This window comes from Vulpes lagopus, chromosome X (genome assembly GCF_018345385.1).
Source record: "Vulpes lagopus strain Blue_001 chromosome X, ASM1834538v1, whole genome shotgun sequence".
Taxonomy (NCBI): Eukaryota; Metazoa; Chordata; class Mammalia; order Carnivora; family Canidae; genus Vulpes; species Vulpes lagopus.
The window spans coordinates 104,102,178-104,117,552 of NC_054848.1; the positions used below are offsets into that span (position 1 = coordinate 104,102,178).

The 15,375-nt window shown below is 40.5% G+C and overlaps 1 protein-coding gene across 2 annotated transcripts in view; it reads right to left on the minus strand.

Annotated features, from left to right (window-relative positions):
• Nucleotides 1–15,375, minus strand: part of GPC4 (glypican 4) — a 109,620-nt gene that overhangs the window by 53,800 nt on the left and 40,445 nt on the right. The gene's annotated exons all lie outside the window — the stretch shown is intronic.

Below are 15,375 nucleotides of genomic sequence, written 5' to 3' on the forward strand. Positions count from 1 at the left end.
GTAAACGTGAAAATAAGGTTTATTTCTTAGAATGGGCTTATTTATTTCTTCAAACACATATCTTCCCCATTGAGAAGAGAGATTCTGCTAACTGCACTCCTCACCATTCTTAATTCCTCTCAAGACAAGCCTGGTTTAGTGAAGGAAACATATCCAACATATTCGAGAAGAAAACAAAAATAGGATGCTTAAGGGAAGCCAAATCTCAAGCCATGCACCTTTTAGGACAGGCCACTGTGCACATCAGAAAAGCACCATTTTTGGTCGTTGTCATAAAAGGTATGAAGTGCTCCAGGAAAATGAAATGGAACAAGCACTGGGTAACAGCATGGAAGGTCAAAATACCAATGTTTCCTGGAAAACTAAATTCATGCAAAAGTTCTATCATTCCTTCTCCTTCCTATCAGAATACCCAAATGCAAAAGTTACTCCTCTCTCACAGAAAAGAAAAGGTCGCAAGGCAGGATTCTGAGTAAGGAGAAGACTCCTGAACAAATCAAATACTGAATCATGGAAACAAAGATACTGAAGAAAAGATGGGGCAGGGAGAAACTGTGGCTCACTCATTTTCATCCTAAAAAGGCCAGTGTACAAAATGTCACATACCATATCTGTACCCTACATATGACACAGTACTAATGTTCTACATTTGAAAGAATGAGTTAAGAACGGTTTTACAATTTTAAATAGCCTTGTTCTGCAGACTGAACTTTGATATAAACCCATCACTGCTCCCAGTCTCTCACAGGGCATTTTATAAATGAACGTGTGTGTGGCCATGGATGGCACTTAGCACTGATATTCGGAGATCATTTCTTTACAACAATGGCCTCTTAACATTTCCTACTTCTTAGCGGGATCAGACACTAAAAGCGCCAGAGTAATGCCTTGCTAAAGAAGGGATGAAAAGCTTACAATATTGCCAGCATTTCCGAGAGAAACAAACATCCTCTGTGAGGGCTGTCCTGAAAACAGCCCTCTGTGGTGCCTCACACAATCTTTATTTCATGAAAACCTACACAATGGTGACTTTTCAGTGAAAGCTTGTCAACTCCTGGTTTCCTCTCAGATAGCTGCTGTGGGTCCGGACCCCCTCAAACTCCTTCCACCACACAGCTATCTCCAACTAAAAAAACAGGTAAGTCAAGTCAGAAGAGCCTGGCTAAGGGTAGGGAGGGGAAAGGGGAGGATGGGTTTCTTGGCAAAACAAGTGGTGGTGATGGTTTGCTCTTCTGACAGAAAGCCGGGTCAGGCATCATAGGGAGCTGGGGATGCCATGGCTGAGAGGTCAAGAGGCTCCTGGGTCAGTGTCATCACCACTACTGGTTCTATAACAGGAAATGAACCACATATGCGTGCCCTCAGCCAACAATGCGACAAGTAATGCTTGTTTTTAAACACATAGTTTTGCTGTAATGCTTGTGTTGACCCGGGTTCCACATGTTGAAACAGAACACGTGATGGTAGTTGTAGGTGGTACTTTGGAAGTAATTAGGTCATGAGGATGGAGCCCCCATCAATGGGATCAGTGCCCTTATAAAAGGGGCCCTCACAGCAGACACAGAATCTTCGGGGCACCCCGACCTTGGGACTTCCCAGCCAATGAAACTGTGAGAAATACACTTCTGTTGTTTAAGTCACACAGTCTCTGGGATTTTGTTATAGGAGCCAAAACAGACTAAGTAAGAAAAGCTAGTTTTTTCTCACACCTTTACCCAAACACCCTCAGGCCTTTCATTATGAAAATATGCCATTTACTGGCTGCTCACCTGCCAACATTTCCTGCGTTCTCCCTAGGATGGAAAACAGTGAAATAAGGTTACGTGTTAAGTAAAGGCTATCAAAGTTTCCAACCACTAAGAAGTGGAAGAGATCCATGGCCTTGAGATCTGATTTCCTCAGTTTATGGAAGAAAAGACGAAGTTCCCTGCAAATGTGAGTGAAACTGTCCACAGCGGCACGGTACGAAGTCATCAGGGATCTCCTACCACCCAGTTTGATATTCCTTATCAATCAAGTGAACCCTGACATTAGCCATTAGGGAAAAGCAAATGGGAAATTCATGAGTCCAATATAGTGCTAGACCCAGTGCTCATCCCCCACCCCCAACCACTTAATATCTTCCCCCAACTATTCTTTAATTAAAATATAATTCATAATATTTAATGTGTATAGTTCATTGGGTTTTAGTTTATTCACCAAGTTGTGTAATCACTATCTAATTCTGGAACTTTTGCATCATCCCAAGAAGAAATTTCATGCCTATTAGCAGTCACTGCCACTCCATTCCCCCAGCCACCCATACACATCAGGTCTAGGCAACCACTAAGCTCTGTTCTGTCTCTGTGGGCTTGCCTATTCTGGACATCTTATATGAAAGGAAGTGTGCATGTAGTCTTTTTGTACTGGCTTTCTTCATGAAGCATAAAGTCCTTAAGGTTCATCAGTTGTAATGTCTCAGTGCTTCTTTCCCCTTTTATGGCTATATGTTATTCTGAGTGGACTGCACCAGGTTTTGTTTATCTATGTACCAGTTGATGAATATTTAGATTGTTCCTACCTTTTTGCAACCATGACTGCTGCCACAAACATCCTTAAATTATATTATTTATTATATTATTTGCTTTTTATTTTGACATTGGATACAGACATTGATAGGAAGCTCTTAGCAACACTAAAATCTTAGTAATATCCAAACTTACTTTTGCTTTCTTTTTTTCTTTGCCCAAAGGGTTTCAAATTCCCTTAGGTATATACATACCTAGGAATGGAAGCTCTGGGTCGCATGGGCCAAAAAGTCTATGCTGAACTTTTTGAGAATCTGCCACCCATCGACCTTTTGGAGGTAACAATTCCATCTGGACCGGCCTCAGATATAAGCTTAACACAAGTTATTGGTCTCCACAAGCTAGCTGCTCTAGCCACCAGAAACAACAATGACATTTAAATTGGGAGTGATGACCAAAACAAAACAAAACAAACCCCAAAACATGGGTTTTAATCTCTCAAATAAGAAAACACACTTAAATTTAGTCACTACTTCCTGTTTTCATCCTAAAATTTAGATGAGGCATTCTGAACTTCAATACACACGCATAATTGTAAAAGTGGAATGAAATGGTAAATAAGAATCAGATACCCACCTTTCTTTAATAACTCCCATATGAATTACATCTTTCAGATATGGTAAAAGGAATACATAACTTTCTGGATAGGAACACAACAAATTATCTCAAAGAGATGTAGATATGAATGCTGCTGAAAAATCTAAGAATATCCACTGTTCCTGACACAGCTAAAAACTCTGCTTCCTAGAGTTACTAAGACATTTAAGACAGTCCCATTCTCTAAATTAAGAGACCTTACTAATGCAGACATTATCAACTCATTTTAGGAGGATAGCCAAGGTGGGTAAATGGTCATTCTTGTCAAAGATGGGGGGTGGGCAGCAATGGGCCTATCTTGGAGAGTCACAGAGCTTGTTGATTTCTTTTCATTCTGAAATTCTTTTTATTCATTACTAAGGCTGCTGGGCAGAGCATTTTCCATGATCACTGCAGCAGATTTTTAGCCCCAAAGCCAAATACTTTTTTACAACCTCCTCAATTTGTTTCTTAATGTTTTATTCCATTTCAACTATAGTTTTTTGATGGCTGCCTGTAAGGCACAACGCCCCCCCCCCCGCCATGGTTTCCACTTAATTTTTAAAACTTCACCTTTTTATCCCAATTTCATTAACCTTTCACCACTCCCATGCTTGCTCTACCTATATTCCCACAAGCTATCTTTTTCTTCTCTAGTCAATGAACATTTATTGGCTACCTCATATATATCGGGCATGGTGCCAAATTCTGAGGGTAAGAAATGAGCATATTCTCTGCCCTAAAGGAGCTCAGAGTCTAGTATAGATTATCTCAGCAGTGTGTCCTCCTTCTCATTTCCATCACAGTTATGACACCATCTTCCCAAGTGTCCATGTCAAAACCATCTCTTTGAGAGCCTGCTGAGTCTGAGACTTGACTATCTTGATGTTTCCTGTTCCCAGGAGACCCTCTGCAATGGGATATAGACACTGACAGGGTAATCTCTTCAGAACATGAGAATCTTCAGAATCTCTACCCTTATTTAATAAACCAAAGTTGGAATGATTTTTATTTTCAAAGGTTTTTTTTTAAATCAGTCTGTAGGTTTTTTATTTTTTGGTAGAAAAAGGAAACAAGCCTGTTAAAACCTGCAAGTATGCACTATTTACTGCATTACTCATCTTTCCTAAATAGTTGCAGCTGTTTTGCAAGTTTTTCTATGCAAAACTATGGGTCAACATCCTACACTGGATGTTAGGTTAGAGGGCATACGTTTTAGACAATAAGATCAGAATGGCAAATGGCTGGATGGTAAAATATTCACAAGCAATCCCTCAGGAGCTGTACAGAAAGAAAAGAATACTGTAGCAGGACATTCATCAGCTCTCCGGGTGTTTACATGCCTTCTCAAGTTCTTATCAGCTTCATGGATTTCAGGTCAAATGTAATGAAGGCATGAATCAGGTATGCATGGAGAGGATTCAAGTTTAAAAGTATTTCAGTTCATAATATCAAGTTCCAAGACCCAAGCTCCAAATGTTATCATTACATAAAAGTATACACATATGTTTTCAATGGTTCTGTTCAGTGGTTCCCATACTGTGGGTCTTAAGAGGTATTTGTCCAAAGTCTATAGATTTACAGGTCTGCCAAGGACTCTGCACGCTGAATACTATCTCACTTACAGAACACACTATAGTTTTCTTGAGCTACAAAAGGTTGGGATCCACTGCAGCCAACACTCGGCACTACTGTGCAGGGAGATCAACAGGTAACAGAATGTAGACAGTTCACGAGACTGTGTGAGCAAAAAAGAGTTGCAGGTAAAATCCAATGAGCTGGTACACTTAAGACAAATTATCAGAATGGTTTAGGAAAGGATGGTGAACCCTTCTCACTTATGTACACTCAGCAAACGGTCACCACGGATGACACCAACCCACATCCTGGTGGAGCAGAAAGAGAGAGGACAACATTGCACAGTATCATCTAAGAAGCAATGATGAAGAAATCAGAAACCATGGTCCTCGAAGTGACAACCACTAAGTGGCTGTGGGATGTGGGGCAAGAATCCCCCTCTCTGGCTCTCAAAGACTTCATTCTGTAAAATGACTTTTACCTCCTGTCTGGCTCCAACATTCAGAGGAGCTCTAAGATCGTATGTTCCCATGATTCTGTTTCTCAGAGGCACCCAGGGGCCTCCTGTGGAGGGCAGAGTTGACAAACGTTAACCCCCAAATGAGCTCCTAGACTGCATGCCTCTGCAGCAGCCAAGGGTTTATTTAATTCACCTGAGCATCCTGAGGGCCACATGAGCTGGGTGAATTGCTCTCAATAAATACTTGTTTTGGATGAATGTGAGGGCCAGAAAGGGCTTATGACCACAGATGAATATCAAATCTCTCACCGCTTAGTCAAGTGAGGTCCTTAGAGATTCGTAGGGAAATCTTCTGATAATTTCTGATTCCTTCTGCAGTGAATGTACTTTCTCTTCCCTGCCTCTCCAAGCTCAACAGCAATTTCTACATTCTGCATTTAGTAGCAGGCCAAATAGGGTAGCTATATTTTAATAGATTATGAGACTAAAGCTATGTCTACCTCCGCAGGGTGGTTCAGTTTTATACATTCCAATCTCTGAACGCCAAAAGCTGGGAACCAGCAGGGCTTTCAGTCCATTACATCTGCAAGGCTGGAAGCCAGCCAAGGCTAATGGGGGGACATTTTTAGAGATAATAAACCGGCCCCTCTGCAGACTTTTGCTTTAGAAGCCAATTTAAACTTACACCACTGACAAACAGAATATGATTCCCATTCTATCAAAGGGTGAAGGACTGAAAAGCAGTAATGAATTAAAGCAAAACACTCTTCCCATGGCCACTGACAAGACTAACCTACCCTCAAGTGAAAACCTAGCAGAATGGAGATAAGGCCATAGGACCAATTTCATAAATTGTAGCCAAGCAAAGCATTTAGCTTTCAGAATCTCAGTTTCCCCTTTCACACTGGATGCCCTGTAGGCTATTTCCAGTTCTAGTGTACTCTGGTCTTTATTTAACTTTTCAATCAAAAGAATCCAGGGGAAAACAAACTATTGGGATTACATCAAGTGAATAAGCTTTTGCACAGTCAAGGAAACCATCAACAAAAGGAAACCCCAACCTACTGAATGGGAGAAGAGATTTGCAAATGATATATCCATCCATTAGAGGGTCAATATCCAAAATATACAGGAACGTCATAAAACTCAGCACTGAAAGAAAACATAATAATCTCATTAAAATAGGCAGGGAAAAAAAAATAAAATAAAAAAAAAAAATAAAATAAAATAGGCAGGGGACCTGAATAGACTTTTTTCAAAGAAGACATGCAGAATGCCAACAGAACAGACATGAAAAGATGCAAATCATCACTAATCACCAGGGAAATGCAAATCAGAACCACAATGAAATATCACCTCACACCTGTCAGAATGGCTAGTCTCAAAAAGACAAGAAATAACAGGTGTTGGCAAGGATGTAAAGAATAGGGAACCATCGGGGGGCCTGGATGGCTCAGTCTGTTGAGCATCTGGCTCTTGGTTTTGACTCAGATCATGATCTTGGGATCCTGAGATTGAGCCCCATGTCAGGTTCCACATTCAGTGCCGTTTGCTTGAGATTCTCTCCCTCTGCCCCTCCCACTGCTCGCCCTCTAAATAAATTAATATGAAATAAATCTTGAAAAAGAATAGGAAACTCTCTTGCAGTGTTGGGGGGAATGTAAATTGGTACAGCCACTGTGGAGAAAGTATGAGGGTTCCTTAGAATTAAAACTAGAAATACCATATAACCCAGTAATTCCAATACTTGCCCAAATAAACTGAAAACACTAATTGGAAAAGATATATGCACCCCAATGTTTACTGCGGTATTATTTACCATAGCCAAGATATGGGAGCAACCTAAGTGCCCATCCATAGATGAATGGATAAAGAAAATGTGGGATATATACATACACACACACACACACACACACACACACAGAGAGAGAGAGAGAGAGAGAGAGAGAGAGGAATATTACTCAGGCATAAAAAAGAATGAAATCTTGCTAATTTACAACAATATGGATGGACCTAGAGAGCACTGTGCTAAGTGAAATAAGTCAGACAGAGAAAGACAAATACCAAACTATTTCCCTTAAATTGGAATCTAATGAACAAAGCAAATAAGTATAGAGGACAAACTGATGGAACTGATGGTCATGGGAGGTGGGGCAGGGTGCAGTTGGATGGGCAAAATAGGGGAAAGGGGCTAAGAGGCACAAACTTCCAGTTATAAAATAAATGAGTCATGGGGATGAAATGTATAAGGAACATAGTCAATCATATTGTAATACTTTTGTCTGGTGACAGATGATGATGACACCTGTTGCAATGAGCACTGCTTAACATATACAATTGTCACATCACTATGTTGTACACCTGAAACTAATGTTAACACTGTATGTCAACTATACTTCAATAAGAAGTAATCCAGGAGGGGACGCCTGGGTGGCCCAGAGGTTTAGCGCCTGCCTTTGGCCCAGGGCATAGTCCCAGAGTCCTGGGATCGAATCCCACATCAGGCTTCCTGCATGGAGCCTGTTTCTCCCTCTGCCTGCGTCTCTACGCCTCTCTCTCTCTCTCTCTCTCTCTCTCTCTCTCTCTCTGTCTCTCATGAATAAATAAATAAAATCTTTAAAAAAAAAAAAACAGGGGAAATCACTTGCAATTGACTGAAATAAAATCCTAAGGAGTGTTTTAATGGCCACTGAAACCAAAAGTCAGCAAGACTAACTTAAACCCATTCACATTACCATAAAGGTCCACACCTGAAGTCCTCTAGCATGAACTGCAAGGACACGGAGCTCCAAGGGGGAGTGTGCTTAGGTGGTCTCGAAACTTCTAGGTAATGAACCTGGACATTATGAGCTAAGATACTTTCAAACCCTGAAGATCTGTGGCTTCATCCTTGCTTTTTCTGTTTATTCTCCTCTCTATTCTGACTGCTTCAGGGGCACTTACAACTGCTACAAGGTCATCCAGTGATCTTCAGGAGATATTCACTGGTAAGAATCTTACCCATTTCTGCCCAAATAACTCAGTTTTCCTATAATCAGCAAGGGCTAGACTGGGACCCCACCACAGCCTGGCTTATAGCTTCCCCACAGAGGACCTACCACTCAAGGCTCCAGTTTACAACATGGCCCTGGAGAAGGAGCTGACCCACTCCGGTTCCCCCAGAACTAAACCTAATCCCGCAGGCTTTCGCATTTCCCACTATACTTGGAGTGCACATACTTGTCCAGGGCCTCTCCACATCCTGAAGCACATTATGTTCCCTTGGGGCAAGGGTTAGAGCCGTAGGCACTCAGAAAGCCCTCTGTGACCTCCCCTATTTTAGCAAGTGAGACACCACACAAGGCTTATTGAGTGAATACATCTCTTGGAAGCAAGTAATTCACTTCTTTAACCCCAGAAGAGGATTTCTGTATCCTTGTTAAGCTTCAGAAAGTAGAAAAGGGACCGAAGGCACAGAGGGATTAAGGGACTTATCCAAGGGCATCTAATACAGCACAGGAATCAGTCTCCTAGCTCCAAGGCCACTAAACCACATGCCATCATAATAAGCACATAAATCTGATTGCAAAACACCTACTCTCCACTGTTTGGACATTTCTGTACAGCTCGGGTCTTATGGTGTTCCTGAGGCTGGAGATATTTGATCACTGGGCACAAAACCTAATTCGTACTTTAGCCTACAGCACTGTAACCAGTTAAAAAAAAAAACAAAATGCACAAATCCAAAAGAGAGTGCTTCTTTACTACTCTTTCTTACTCCCCGGGAAGAGGTTTATAAAGAATAAAAGATTCGCTACCAGTCGTTTCAAAAACAAAAACATTGGCAGGCCCTGGAACACACTTGCATACTGTGCATTCGACTTTCACACACAAGTTATACGAAGGGAGGCAGATATTTGTGAGTCCGCAGGAGTCCTACTAGGGTGTGAGCCCCACCTCTTTCTGCATCTGCTTGCGTACCAGGGTAATATGAAGGCATGCTCATAATGATGGCCCTGATGTGCGATCAGAATCATACTCAATTCTATTCTGTAAGATTCTTTTTTAGACATCAGTATATATGGCTTTCTTGCCTCTTTGAGAAGCACTGTCCCAACATAGGCAGAACCTGATCAGCCAGGAGATCTGCCTGATGGCACTTCATTCAACGTAAGGCTAACTTACCTCTAGCCAAGAATTTAAAGTTCTCTCAAACTTTTTTTTTTTTTGAAGCAAAACTAGTTCAAATAATTTTTAACTCTCAAGTTCTTTTCTCGAATATCCCATTTCTTTTTTTTAATTTTATTTATTTACTCATGAGGGACACAGAGTCAGAGAGAGAGGCAGAGACACAGGCAGAGGGAGAAGCAAGCTCCATGCAGGGAGCACGATGTGGGACTCGACCCCAGGTCTCCAGGATCAGACCCTAGGCTGAAGGCTGCAGCAAACCACTGAGCCACCGGGGCTGCCCGAATATCCCATTTCTTGTCCTCAGGGTGACCATAAATGATAGTCCACACCAGGACACATTTGAGAGGGAAAGGAGACCCTATTAACCATCATGCTGGGATAATAGGTGTGAGCCTGAACCACGCCCGGCAAACCAGAGCACTGAGCCCCTCCCTCTCTTATCTATACTGTTTCAAGTATCTTCTGCTGAGATTCTTTTTTTTTAAAAGATTTTATTTATTTATCCATGACAGACACAGAGAGAGAGAGAGGCAGGCAGAGACACAGGCAGAGGGAGAAGCAGGCTCCATGCAGGGAGCCCAACGTGGGACTCGATCCCAGGTCTCCAGGATCACACCCTGGGTTGAAGGCGGCACTAAACCGCTGAGCCACCTGGGCTGCCCTGCTGAGATTCTTCAAATAAAAAGGGTAAAAAAAAAAATACGTAACTGCTAAACTCCTTGCCATCTCTTCCAACTGTGAATCATCTTGAAACAGTGCTGGAGATGAATTGGATGTGCTTGGTTTTTTTTCCTGACAGCACACAAAGTCTTAATTTCATCTCAATTATCAGGATGACCAACGTAAGCATATTTTCCAGTACTCCCGACATACAAAGTGACTAGAGACTGCATTCCTTCCATCCTCCACACCAAAGTCTAAGGGAATGTTTTTGATTCATGAAAGGGCTGTTAATAAAATCAGCTTGGGAATGGGTGGCACAGTTGGTTAAGGGTCTGCCTTGGTCTCAGGTCATGATCTCTGGGTCCTGGGATGGAGCCCTAAATCAGGCTCCCTGCTCAGTGGGGAGTCTGCTTCTCCCTCTCCCTCTCTCTCTGCTCCTTCCCCCTGCTCATGCTCTTTCTCTCTCACACACATAAATAAATAAAACCTTTTTAAAAAATCAGCCATCTTTCAACACATTTTATAATCCTTATCATCTAAGTTTTGTTGCTTCATTTACAGCTTCACTTGTAAGATTTTTAAGAGCACAGTTATTTTATCACTGAAGAAAACACTGAGAACATTACTTCAATATAATATATTAGGTAACATGTTTTTATACTTGGATGTGGCTTCTTGATTTTGTTCATATATCCAAGAGTAGACCCTACTTTATACATAGGTGTATATATGGAGGATGTCATAAATTACAGTGCCTTATGATACGCAAAACCAGAAAACTAATTTTATTCCACTTGCAATTAAACAATCATAGAAAACCACATCCTTAATCCCCCCAAGAGGTAGGATGTACAATTAATGTAATCCTTAATAGTGCTATAGGTTTGCTTTCAATCCTGTTACTGTATTCCTTCATGCAATCAAGTGCTAAAAAAAAACAAAAACAAACAAACAAACAAACAAACAAACAAAAAAAAACTATTGTATCACTTAAGTTTGCCTCCTCAGAGAAAGGTTATGGCCCTCTTATACCCTGTGGGGCTTTTTACCCTAGTTCCTATTTTTCTTATATTTCTGTTAAGTTACAGTTCTCACAGAACCCTCATCATTTACATGAGATAATACAAGTCTGTCTTAAATGATACTAAACTTGTAACCATTAGATAGTGTGAGCTAAGCAAGAAAACCTAATATGATGATGCAGTTGATTTAAAAATGACATGAAAATCTAGTCAAGACTGTCAAAATATTTTTCCAATGCTTCGCTTCCACAGTGACTTATAATGCAGTCACACTCAATTAATTCCCTGGTTTTGCATATCTTAAAGTACTGTAATTTATGACATCTTCCATGTGTAAGGTAGGACTCTGCCCTTGGATATATGAACAAAATCAAGAAGCCACCTCAAAGTAGGGGTGCCAGGGTGGCTTGGTCGTTTAAGCATCTAACTCTTGGGTTTGGCTCAGGTCATGATCTTGGGGTTGTGGGATAGAGCCCCAAGATAGGCTCTAGCCCCGAGTCTGGTTCCATGCTCAGTGCAGTCTGCTTGGAACACTCTCTTTCTCTAGTAATTAAATAAAATCTTTAAAAAAAAAAAGAAGCCATGTCAAAGTATTTTTTAAAAAGTGTTGATCACCCAGTATCATATTTCTTTACATTGAAGTAATATAATTTTTTCTTAGATGATAAAAGTACTACACTCAATCCACAGAGCTAGTCTCTTCAAAATGAATTTAAATTGAATTAAACACCCTAGTATTTACAAAGCTTTCTTCCCAGGATAAATCATTCTTTCCGCTTATGATATGAATATTTAAATGAGGATTCTTGAACAGTAAGTAATTAGTTAGATGTATAGTAGTGGCCATTTAATTATCCTAAGGGATTGGGGAAAGACAAAGGTTGAGAACTGGGATTCAAATAAATCATTTTCATCAGAAAACTATTTAGTGACCTATGAAACATGCAACCAAGGAACCTGGAGTCGAACACTCACAGCCCAGCTGTGACTAATATTACTATTAACAACCCACCATTCATGAGGCAGATCAAAATAATTAACACTCAACTTGATAAAAAAAAAAAAGGCCAAATTACTCCCATATGATTGCTTGTAAAATAAGCAAGTTATGTCAACCAGTTGATTACTTAGTTAAAAATGAAAGTTGACAAGGTAGATTGAGTGGAGGTGGGAGGTCAGGTCTCTCAAGCCAGTACGTATGAAAATAAAATTTCAAAGTCAAGTGTCTTCTTACCAAATGCTTTAAAACAAAAACAGAAGAGCTCCTCAAAACCCACCCACATCGCTCCCAAAATAAGCTTTTGCCCGGAGAATAGAGGATATGCAATCTGAGGATTTTGTTCACCTCAGCAGCCACAGCAGCAAAATCTGTCCCCCCATTTTTTGGTCAAGTCAACAATCTGTTTTGTCTTTTACTGTTAACCCAAAACAAAACATGGTTGGAAGGGAGGGAGGAGGGGACTATTTTATAACAGTTGGTTAAGAGCTCCAGCATTGTTTTTATTTGTTGGAAAAAGCAATTTTCTAGAGAACCACTTGAAATAAAGCAGCAAACAACATGGAGCACTGGGAAATTCATTACTTTAGCTCATCTGCATCAATTGAGAGCTCCTGTAAAGTTCTCCAGTTTTGTTGTCAATCGGGGCTTATTTTTTCATACCTTCTTTGTTCCAGAGGGACAGTTCCATCATCTCTACTTTTCATCCAGGATCACATTTCCAGGCTTACCCAAGAGATGCTTTAAATGCTCAAGTTGTAATAACCCTTTTTTTCTCCTTGGATATTCTTTGGCCTCCAAAAGCCACTTGCAGATTTAACTAATTTCCCTTCCAAGGATTGAATGACCACTACTCTCAATAACTATTTGAAGAACTAGTTCTACATTCAGAAAAATTCCACAGCATTGCTAACCAAAAGAGATGTTCTTTTAAGACGGTAGCTCTTGGGATGGGGTGGGGGGAACTCAAAGCAAAAAGGGAAGTTTCAATTACTTTGTGAAGTGAAGCAGAAAAATTAAGTGAGATCCAAGCAAACTTTATTAGCTATGACAAGCAATCCTTAATGCTTTTGTTTCATGAGTGCTCTGAAACCTTTGCTAAAATATTTGAAAAATTCGTCAAGCTAAGGCATCCCAACGTAGCTGCTGTGTGTCTGGATGTGCGTGTATGTGTGCACTTCCACACATCTGAAATTAGTCTTTAAAAAAGCAAGTTCCCATTCGATGTTTCAGGAGCACGTTAGGAAATGAAGTCAAGTCCTAAGCCTTCTTCCTGTTCAAATATAAATGTAATTGGAAACTATGGCAAACTTAAAAACTGTTAATTAAAAGCCTACTTTAATTCTTGACTTTTAGGCCTAGGCTAGCTTCACTATCTCTACTTCTCAGGGTTTGTCATGACCAGTGGAACAAACAAGACAAGGCATAACTACAGACTGCTAAGAAGCAATTCAGACTCAGTTATGTTCTTTTATTATTATTTTTTTTAGTTACGTTATTAGGGCAAATATTCAGTCCTTTGAATCATGGTATTCAAGACTGAAACTGTGTTTACACACACACACACACAAGTGTGCACGCACTTCTACAAATTCTACAAATTCTTCTGCTTTACTCAAATCACTGTTGTCTTCTGGGAAAAGTCAACAGCCTCCTCTGCCCCGATGCTGCAAAATAAGCTCAGATTTTGTAATCTCAAACTTATCAAATAAAGCCTGCAGCTATCACTTGTAAAATAAATAAAGCCATCTTTATACACAAGGCTATTTGTATACACAAGGCTCCTTAATGGCTATATCAATTCTATCAAATGAGTGTATCAATTCTTGGACAGAAAAAAAAAAGTATGTTTTAGTTGATTTCTCTTTTTCCAAATTGATTAATACAAGGAACTTTAGGCCACTAGACCAGTTACCATGCTTCTCACAGGGAGAGGTGAGTTAATTAACTCACCCAACAGAAACTGAGGCCTTGAGACAAGCAATTTACTTCCGGGACATTCCAAAAGTCATTGTAATATTGAGTCAAGGGAGCTGCAGGTGATTTCAGAGAAATGCTTGCTGCTCCCACCCTAAATGAGTGGGTTCGTGCCTTCATCCCTGAGCCCAAGTGCCAAGCTACTCCACCCAGACCAGGGCTCTACAGGTTGAAAGAGGTTACATGAAACCCAAATTTTGCTTTTAAATTTCAGAAAGTCTTTTTGTTTTGTCATATATACCCAAGGGTATATGTTAAGGGTAATCATAACATGCCAGTATTCATTTTCTAGAAAGAAATCTCCTGACCACTCTAAAGATTAACACTTAGAGCCCACTCTCCAACCATCTACACTTATGACCAAGTGCCCCCTGCCCAAGACAATCAATCAGCTTCAGGGTTGCTTCTGGCAATCCCAAGTCTGAGATGCTCACAGAGAAAATACCAGAAAATGCATTTTCTGGTTCAATAATAACATTTAGTGACTAGCTCGCTCAGAATTCTTCCAGTTTTTAACATTTTTTTGGAAATGATTAAAATTCAAGACAAAGGACATAAAGGGGAACGTATCCTCCCACCGCCTCTCTCTCTCCCCCTCACACACACACACACCCCAAAGGTAAATTTTAAGTTTTCCTAAAAGGCAAAATACAGTAAAAGATTTCTGCTCTATTGCCAAATGTCAGAGAAAAATAGCTATGGTCTCCATTTACCGATAAAGAAACCACTACCCCTTCATCTTTCCTGAGGAAGACTGCATTTCTTAAAAATCTGGTTGCTGACAGTTGTCTTTACAAAGTAAGATACCTTGCATCTCCTAAAATATTTCTCTGACCTTCTCTTTTACAATCTACTTAAAAGCTTCTCCTGAAGAAACACAAGATCCCAACTCTAGGACAATGCATTATTATTACTTAAAGGTCACAGACACCCAGATACGTGTCCCTTATTTTCCTGACATGCAGTTTTGTCTTCTGGACTGTTAAAAATTCTTTACTAAGAAGGAACAGTGAAAGCGATTTTTCAGAAAGGCTTCCTTCCTAGTTGTATTGTAGCTAAAAAGGGGCCTGAGGGTGGGAGCAGTGAAAATCTAAAGCCTAACATGAGGTAGTTTACACTGATGGGGCTGGAACATTTTTGTTCGGAGCTCCCATGTCTACAGCACACAGTTGGAATGGTGCTCTTGGAAGCAAGCGGTGCCAACTTCTAAAAGAGGATTCTCTCAATTCCCTCCCTTTTCTTATCAAATCCTTTCCCACTAGGCCACAGTCTACTCTTAGAAAGGTCCACCTGCCTCCAGAGCTGAAAGGAGAATAAAACGATAATTCCCTCCTCCCCACCCTATGACTCAAGAGGTTAAGCTCA